Genomic DNA, 6386 nt, shown 5'->3' on the forward strand with positions numbered 1-6386 from the left:
TTATATCACCATAATCTAGGACTGACAAAAAGCCTGATTCAATAATAACTTTTCTTCAGTTGATAGGGAAGTGGGATCTGTTTCTGTATAGAAACCCAAGTTTATAGGGTTAACCCATATATATTTTTAACCCTAGTTATTCTCTTTAGCGGTGCTACAGCTTGTGAAGCTTTTACAAAGATGATTTATTGAAGTTATCAGAACGCCCAACAGATGTTTCATATCAACTATTTAAGTTTTTACACAAGTTTAAGTTTAAGATGTTGAACCAGATTGTCAAACTAGCTTGTATTAAATAACACTTAGGAAACATTCAAACTTATTCATGGATTTACAGCCCAGGAGTTAAACATCATGTTCACTATATAATACATTTATTTTTGTGAAATCAAAGCAGACAAGGGCTTTGAAGAATATCATGAATTTTATGTAACTTCAAGCTTACATTTTATGTTCTTACATAAGGCTGTTAATCTGTTAATCTGTTTTAACGTAAATGTCCAAGGGGGGGACTGCAGGGGAGGAAGCAGATTACGGTTAAATTATTTCATGATTAAACAAACCCCTTCTAATTGTAACTGTGCGTGCGTTATCTTGCATCTGCACTCACCCCCTTCATGGCTTCCTCTTCTCCACATGACAGCGTTTGATTGGCAGTGAGTGTATAAAGAGTCGTTTTGTTTCACAGCTGCATCAAAGTCTTCAGGTCATCAGTCATGGACAGATCTGTGCTGCTGGTCGTGTTGTGTCTGCAGGTTTTCCTGCTCATCTCAACCTTCACTTCTACCGATGGAGCATCTCTGAGGACAGATCTGCAACAGCCACGTGGGCAGGTAAGAAAATCCAACAAGTGTAAGAAAGTTCTGGTACTGTCACAAGGTTTATTGTTTAAAATATGATCTCTCACGAGTCCCTGTTTAAAGTTAAGATTCTTTACAATTAGGCCGAAATAAAAAACATGTTGCTGGGAGAAATCTGCAAAGGACTGAGACTGGTAATGCTTCCAGACTACAGCTTGTAAATGACAACGTAAGACATAAGGGATATCAGATTACATAATTACTGTGTACCTACAGGGAGGTTAAAGAGAGGAAGCACAAGTCAAGAGAGGGTAAGAAGTTTGTGTTTCAAAGGGACTTTTAAAAACCTTCTAAAGTAAATTACCTAGGACAGATATTTACAGGGTCCAGACATAAACTTCATTTACCCAATACGTATCGATATGTTTTATACACACTGTGCAGGCTGCAATCTAATGTATTATGAAATATTTTATTAGGATTGAATTTTGTAGTTAATCGAGGGCTGCACCGTGCAGTGGTTAGCGCTGGTGCCTCACAGTTAGAAGGTTCCTAGTTCAGATCCCAGTTTGGACGTAGGGGGCCTTTCTGTGTGTAGTTTGCATGTTCTCCCTGCGCATGTGTGGGTTCCCTCCAGTTCTTCCCACAGTCCAAAGACATACTTGTTAGGTTAAATGTTGACTCTAAATTGCTTGAGGTTGTCTGTCGCTATGTGTCAGCCTTGTGATTGACTGCCAATCAGTCCAGGGTGTACCCCACCTCTCGCCCTGGAACCCTGGACAGGAGAAGCCGTTTAAATAATTGATGGATGGATAGTTAATCAATTTGTTGTGAGATAATAATTAGATTTTTTTGAAGCTGGGAAGAAAAGAAGAAAGAGTCAGAAGATACAAGCCCACATCCAACTGTAGCTGGAGAGTAGGAGCATGTGGATTCGCAGGGCAGGTCTTCCACCATCCACCTCCTCATCCACCTCGTCCTACTCCTCCTCCCCCTCTCAAGTAAGAGATCATTCCTCATGCAAACACAAATACATCCAACAAGGTTAAAAGACATAACACACATTAATACTATAAAATGATTAATTGATCATGTTTGATGATTAAATGTTATTTTATTTTATTAATAAAGAAGAAAAAACATTTTTCTGTGATGAGGTTTTGTTGTTAAAGTTTATGTTTCCACATCCCTTCCATCTACATCACATGACGTGAAAGCTGCATTATACTTAATATCATATCAGGAACAATATGTAGCCATGAAGTGCACATTTAAGACTATGTTTACAATATTACCAGTATAAAGAAGGTCACCTGGAAACATTAAGGTACCCTGGAGATGTAGTTTTAAACTGTCTAATGGAGCAAACGTTAGCTTCTAGTGACGGTGAGCAAAGATGATGGTTACAGGCTACAAACACAAAGCTGCTTTTGTCTAACTCAACAGCAACAGTAAAGGAGAGTGGAGCTCAGCAAATGTAATCTATAACTCATTTTCTGTCTCTCTTTTCTTTCTCTCCGTCTCCAGACCAGACACAGAGCCAGAGATAATGTATTACTACTGAACGATTGCTGATCCACACTGTGCTTGTTGAGCTACTACAACAAATCAAATATAGTTATCATGTAACTGCTGCATCACAAACACGCTGCTCTAATTTGTGTAACTAGCACTGTTTGTTATCCTGTACTTTTCTCTTGTTCTGGTGACAATCACTGGTTTAAAATGAGATCAGTGAATTGGCAGAGAACGACAGAGAATCCCTCCCTGCTGTGCTCAATAAAGTTGATGAAACACTTTTTGACAGTTTGCGCTGCATATGTCAACAAGTTTTTCACATTTCACAATAAAACCAGCGACTCACTGAAAAACAACGGCTGAAATCTTTGTGTCTCTCATTTTCCCACCTGGTCGCTGAGCGGTGAGAACGATCACAACTGTGCTGCCCTGAATTCAGTCAAGATTGACATTTGTGCAGATCCTTCTTTGCATGGTTGCCCTGTGTGCACAGAAAAGCAGACATTTAGACAAACATCATGAAACTGCAAAACACAGATAAGGATACGTTTGATGAAAGGATGAAGAAGTGCACTGAACTAGTTTTAAGTTACATTTCAACATAAGGCCTCGTTAACATTAAAGAAATATATTTAACACGTTTATTTGACATAAGAAGAGGGATGTTGCAGTATGAACATTTCACTGTTGGAGTCACTGACAGTACAGATTTAATGAATGATAACATGCATGATACAAGCACTGTATGTAAGATCAGGGCTCTAATAATTGGCGGTGACCGGCCAGACTGAGTTATCTCAAAGTGACATGTTGTCATTTGTTTAACAAGTTTTCTAAATAGTGATGTGCAGACATCAATATCAGACACATTGGATCAAAAGTATGATGTTACTGTTCTAAAACAGTGAACAAAAATATTGTAAGTTCAGTTTAAGATGTTGAACCAGATTTAGTGACGTGTTAATGACTTGTTCCAACCTAGCTAGCATTAAATTAAACTTGGGAAAGGTTCAAACTTAATAATGGATTTAGTTCACTAGTTTTTGCAACTTGTAGAACACATTTGATGTACTTACATAAGGCAATTTCTCTCTAAACCTGTGTCCTAATTGAATGGATATGACCAGTAAATGTCCAAGGAGGGGCTGCATGAGAGGAAGCAGACGTATCAGTTAAACATACAGTACTGTGCAAAAGTTTAAGCCAGGTGTGAAAAAATGCTGTAAACTAAGAATGCTTTCAAAAATATCAATAATAATTGTTTATTTTTATCAATTTACAAAATGATAAGTGAGTGAACAAAAGAAAAATCTAAATCAAGTCAATATTTGGTGTAACTACCCTTTGCCTTCAAACCAGCATCAATTCTTATAGGTACACTTGCACAAAGTCAGGGATTTTGTAGGATTATAGTCAGGTGTATGATCAATCAATTATACCAAACAGGTGCTAATGATCATCAATTTCACATGTAGGTTGAAACCCAGTCATTAACTGAAACAGGATCAGCTGTGTACGAGGCTTAAAACTGGGTGAGGAACAGCCAAACTCTGCTACCAAGGTGAGGCTGTGGAAGACAGTTTCATGTCACAGTTCATACACCATGGCAAGACTGAGCACAGCAACAAGACACGAGGTAGTTATACTGCACCAGCAAGGTCTCTGCCAGACAAACATTTCAAAGCAGACTGAGGGTTCAAGATGTGCTGTCCAAGCTCTTCTGAAGAAGCACAAGGAAACGGACAACGTTGAGGATCGTAGACGCAGTGGTCGGCCAAGGATACTTAGTGCAGCAGATGAAAAACCCATCACGCTTATTTTACTTCTGAATCGGAAGAAGTCCAGCAGTGCCATCAGCTCAGAACTGGCAGAAACCAGTGGGACTCAGGTACACCCATCTACAGTCCGGAGAAGTCTGGCCAGAAGTGGTCTTCATGGAAGAGTTGCAGCCAAAAAGCCAGACCTCCGACATGGAAACAAGGTCAAGGGACTCAACTATGCACGGAAACATAGGAACTGGGGTGCAGAAAAACGGCAGCAGGTGCTCTGGACTGATGAGTCAAAATTGGAAGTATTTGGCTGTAGCAGAAGGCAGTTCGCCGAAGGGCTGGAGAGCGGTACAATAATGAGTGTCTGCAGGCAACAGTGAAGCATGGTGGAGGTTCCTTGTAAGTTTGGGGCTGCATTTCTGCAAATGGAGTTGGAGATGTGGTCAGGATTAATGTTAATTCTCAACACTGAGAAATACATGCAGATACTTATCCATCATGCAATACCATCAGGGAGGCGTATGATTGGCCCCAAATGTATTCTGCAGCAGGACAACAACCCCAAACGTACAGCCAATGTCATTAAGTACTATCTTCAGCGTAAAGAAGAACAAGAAGTCCTGGAAGTGATGGTACAGCCCCCACAGAGCACTGATCTCAACATCATGGAGTCTGTCTGGAATTACAAGAAGAGACAGAAGGATTTGAGGAAGCCTACATCCACAGAAGAAAAAACTGTGCAAGTGTACCGAGAAGAATTGATGCTGTTTTGAAGGCAAAGGGTGGTCACACCAAATATTGATTTGATTTAGATTTCTATTCTGTTCATTTACTGCATTTTGTTAACTGATGAAGATAAACTATTAACACTTCCATTTTTGAAAGCATCCTTAGTTTACAGATTTTTTTCACACCTGCCTAAAACTTTTGCAAAGTACTGTATATACCAGAAGTCAAAATTATAGATAAATTACTTTGATTAAACAGTTTCTAATTGTAACTGTGCGTGCATTATCTTGCATCTGCACTCACCCCCTTCATGGCTTCCTCTTTCTCCACATGACAGCGTTTGGTTGGCAGTGAGTGTATAAAGAGTCGTGTGTTTCACAGCTGCATCAAAGTCTTCAGGTCATCAGTCATGGACAGATCTGTGCTGCTGGTCGTGTTGTGTCTGCAGGTTTTCCTGCTCATCTCAACCTTCACTTCTACCGATGGAGCATCTCTGAGGACAGATCTGCAACAGCCACATGAGCAGGTAAGAAAATCCAACAAGTGTAAGAAAGTTCTGGTACTGTCACAAGGTTTATTGTTTAAAATATGATCTCTCACGAGTCCCTGTTTAAAATTAAGATTCTTTACAATTAGGCCGAAATAAAAAACATGTTGCTGGGAGAAATCTGCAAAGGACTGAGACTGGTAATGCTTCCAGACTACAGCTTGTAAATGACAACGTAAGACATAAGGGATATCAGATTACATAATTACTGTGTACCTACAGGGAGGTTAAAGAGAGGAAGCACAAGTCAAGAGAGGGTAAGAAGTTTGTGTTTCAAAGGGACTTTTAAAAACCTTCTAAAGTAAATTACCTAGGACAGATATTTACAGGGTCCAGACATAAACTTCATTTACCCAATACGTATTGATATGTTTTATACACACTGTGCAGGCTGCAATCTAATGTATTATGAAACATTTTATTGTGATTGAATTTGCATTTTAAAGTTAATCAAAGGCTTCACAGTGATGCAGTGGTTAGCGCTGTTGTCTCACAGTTAGAAGGTTCCTAGTTCAAATCCCAGTTTGGACGTAGGGGGCCTTTCTGTGTGTAGTTTGCATGTTCTCCCTCTGCATGCATGAGTGTCCTTCGGGTCCTCTGGCTTCCTCCCACAGTCCAAAGACATGCTCGTTGGGTTAAATGTTGAGTCTTAATGTCTGTCTCTATGTGTCAGCCCTGTGACTGACTGTCGATCAGTCCAGGGTGTACCCCGCCTCTTGCCCAATGACAGCTGGGATTGGCTCCAGCCCCCCTGGAAACATGGACAGGAGAAGCGGTGTAGATAATGAATGGATGGATGGATGGATGGATGGAAAGTTAATCAATTTATTGTGAGATGAAAATTGCAATTTATTTAGGTGAAAAGAAAAGAAACAAGCCTCAGAAGAAAATTAAGATACGGACCCACATCCAACTGCAGCTTGAGACCAGGAGCATGTGGAGCGTTGGGCCGCGTTGCTCCACCCCACCCCACCCCTCCTCCACCTCCTCCTCCCAAGTAAGAGATCATTCCTCATGCAAACA

The 6386-nt window shown here is 40.2% G+C and overlaps 1 long non-coding RNA gene across 1 annotated transcript; it reads right to left on the bottom strand.

Moving 5' to 3' along the window:
• Positions 1-2187: 2187 nt before the first annotated feature.
• LOC138611459 (uncharacterized) lies at positions 2188-6109 on the bottom strand. Its single transcript, XR_011309612.1, has 3 exons — positions 5120-6109; positions 3395-3463; positions 2188-2799 (listed from the first exon to the last, which is right to left on the bottom strand). It is a non-coding gene; the product is annotated as an uncharacterized lncRNA (long non-coding RNA).
• Positions 6110-6386: the final 277 nt, after the last annotated feature.

The sequence above is a fragment of the Semicossyphus pulcher genome, unplaced genomic scaffold, assembly GCF_022749685.1.
Source record: "Semicossyphus pulcher isolate SPU_LCO1_2020_fin unplaced genomic scaffold, fSemPul1.0.p SCAF_7, whole genome shotgun sequence".
Taxonomy (NCBI): Eukaryota; Metazoa; Chordata; class Actinopteri; order Labriformes; family Labridae; genus Semicossyphus; species Semicossyphus pulcher.